Source organism: Gallus gallus, chromosome 31, assembly GCF_016699485.2.
Source record: "Gallus gallus isolate bGalGal1 chromosome 31, bGalGal1.mat.broiler.GRCg7b, whole genome shotgun sequence".
Lineage (NCBI taxonomy): Eukaryota > Metazoa > Chordata > Aves > Galliformes > Phasianidae > Gallus > Gallus gallus.
Window position 1 is genome coordinate 2,304,069 of NC_052562.1, and position 3,019 is coordinate 2,307,087.

Consider the following 3,019-nt stretch of genomic DNA (forward strand, 5'->3'; position numbering starts at 1 on the left):
CACCCATGGGCGGCATCCCCAGGGACTTTCTTCCAGGGATGCAGTCACTCCACCTCTCACACCCCACAGGTGCTGAGGAGTCCCATGGGAATCTGGTGGTGGTGATGGTGAGAGGATGCGCTGCTGCCCTCGCCTTTGGCCTTGGCCTCTTCTTCCTCCTCGGTGCCCGCAGCCTTTGGATACACAGAGCTGACAGTACTGGGGGTGAAAGTTTGTAACTGATTTCATGCCATATGTAATCCCTAGAAATATTGATAATTACCTTCAACTTCTGCTTTGACCCTATCTACACCCCTCCACGTACCCCTTACCTGCCCTTCTCTCCTGGCTTCAACTGGAATAAAGTTCATGTTTTCATCTTGTCTGGTGTGGTGCTGTGTTTTGGCTTTAGGAGAAAACCAATGCTGATGGCACAGCCGTGGTTCAGTTGTAGCTGAGCAGTGCTGCACAGAGCCACAGATGGTTCCGCTTCTCAGCTTCTCACCCTGTGCTGCCAGTGAGGGGCTGGAGGGCACCAGGAGCTGGGAGGGGACAGCAGCAGGCCAGCTGACCTGCACTGCCAAAGGGATATCTCACACCGTATGGCATCAGGTGAGAAATGGAACTCTGAGAACCAGAGAGCAGCAGGGAAAGAGGTATCCGGTATGGGAGGGATCGAGCTGTGCTGGAGGTGGTGTAGAATGGTGTTCGGAATGATGATCTTTTCTTCATTTTCCTTGGCATCATGGGCAGAATGGCCTGGATAAAGAGCAAGGGGAATCCAGAAGGGCTATAACCTGAGTTGAGAAGGAAGGATTCTTGTTTGGGCCGTGTCTGAGCTCTGTGGCAGCTGCTCACATCTACATGAGTTCAGCTTGATGGAGAGTGCAGAACGGATATAGGACTTGTCAAAAGGACGTTGATTGAGATCTGGTGAAGGTGAGGCCATTGTCTGTGGAGTTTGAGGTGCCGCAGTGATAGCAGTGCAGGAAGATAGATGTGTTGTGCACCAAACTGAGTGAGGAACTGAGTCACTGAGAGCGGTGATAAGGAGTTTGCAAGCTGAACTGGAAGTTGAGCCAAAGGTGTGCTTGCATGCACAGATGGCACAGCACAATTTGCAGAACCATCTGCATGAGGCCTTTGTGAGAGGGCATCGATTACAGATAACTGTTGCTGACCTGGAGGGGGAGGATGTGGTGTCTGAGCGTGGCAGACCTGCGAAGCAACAGGTAGGTGTGTGTTGCTAGGAAGTGGCCTGCTACTGCCCATGGCAGGAAATGGGAGATACAAAATCTAGATGTGATGATAAGGCTGTCCCTCAGTTTCACCCTTTCACCAAAAAAAAGAATATCAAAATGAGGATGGGCAGCCCCTGAGGATGACCACAAAAAAGAGCCCATTGCCATCAAGCTGGAAGGAATCTCACTGGAGAAACTGAGACCGAATGTGTGTGCAGAATCTCCTCAGCTGGTGGTGTTGGCATTGGGCTTACTGAAGAGCCTTCCCCTTCCCCTTCCCCTTCCCCTTCCCCTTCCCCTTCCCCTTCCCCTTCCCCTTCCCCTTCCCCTCCTTCCCCTTCCCCTTCCCCTCCTTCCCCTTCCCCTTCCCCTTCCCTCCCCCTCCCCCTCCCCCTCCCCCTCCCCCTCCCCCTCCCCCTCCCCCTCCCCCTTCCCTTCCCTTCCCTTCCCTTCCCTTCCCTTCCCTTCCCTTCCCTTCCCTTCCCTTCCCTTCCCTTCCCTTCCCTTCCCTTCCCTTCCCTTCCCTTCCCTTCCCTTCCCTTCCCTTCCCTTCCCTTCCCTTCCCTTCCCTTCCCTTCCCTTCCCCTCCCTTCCCCTCCCCTCCCTTTCCCTCCCTTCCCTTCCCTTCCCTTCCCTTCCCTTCCCTTCCCTTCCCTTCCCTTCCCTTCCCTTCCCTTCCCTTCCCTTCCCTTCCCTTCCCTTCCCTTCCCTTCCCTTCCCTTCCCTTCCCTTCCCTTCCCTTTCCCTGCTGCAGAGACCAGCTGCACAGCAGGTAAGACTGCGCTGCACAAGGGACCATGTAGGCAAATAGGTAGGCAAATAGGCCCACCAAAAAGCTCTTTTTAGGGCTTTTTTTGAAGCTAGCAAAAGCACTGTACCGGTGCCAGGGGGCTGTCAGCTTGTGGGCGGGCTGCTGAGCCAGCAGGGGCAGAGCTGGCACTGCCCACTCTGATCTCACAAGCTCGACCTTGACCTTTTGCTGTGCGGCTAGAAGCATTCTTCGGAAGCTAGCTTCCACCCACTTTACGCACTAGGTGAGAAAAGGGCGCTACCTTCCACTGTTAACAGGAAGGGAGTCAGTGTGTGAGCTGTCAACCGTTTAAGGGCTGGTCCGGCCCGGTTCTGTGACTAGTGGGGTGAGGGACTGTATGTTAATGGGATCTCGGGAATGTAGTGAATATGTATCTGAATTCCTGATTATGTATTAGTTTGACCTATATCTATAGCACGACTTCTTTGGACGGTGTGCAAGTTAGGAGGAACGATCCCCCTTGCACCAGGGTGTACGCGCGTCACCAATAAACACATACCTGCTCTATATCCTTACTGGCTATAGAGTCTGATTTCCGCACGTCAAAGGGCTGCAGGGAGGATCCCACAGTATTCTCCTGCAGAAGCTGGCAGTCCGTGGCTTGGACAGATACACTCTTGGCTGGGTAAGGAAGTGGCTGGAGGGCCGGGCCCAGAGAGTGGTGGTGAATAGAGTTAAATCCAGCTGGCGTCCGGTCACGAGTGGTGTTCCCCAGGGGTCGGTGCTGGGGCCTGTCCTGTTTAATATCATTATTGATGACCTGGATGAGGGCATTGAGTGCAGCCTCAGTAAGTTTGCAGATGACACCAAGCTGGCTGGAAGTGTTGATCTGCCTGAGGGTAGCGAGGCCCTACAGAGGGATCTGGATAGGTTGGATAGCTGGGCTGAAGCCAATGGGATGGGATTCAACAAGACCTAATGCTGTGTCCTGCATTTTGGCCACAATAACCCCAGGCAACACTACAGGCTTGGGGCAGAGTGGCTGGAA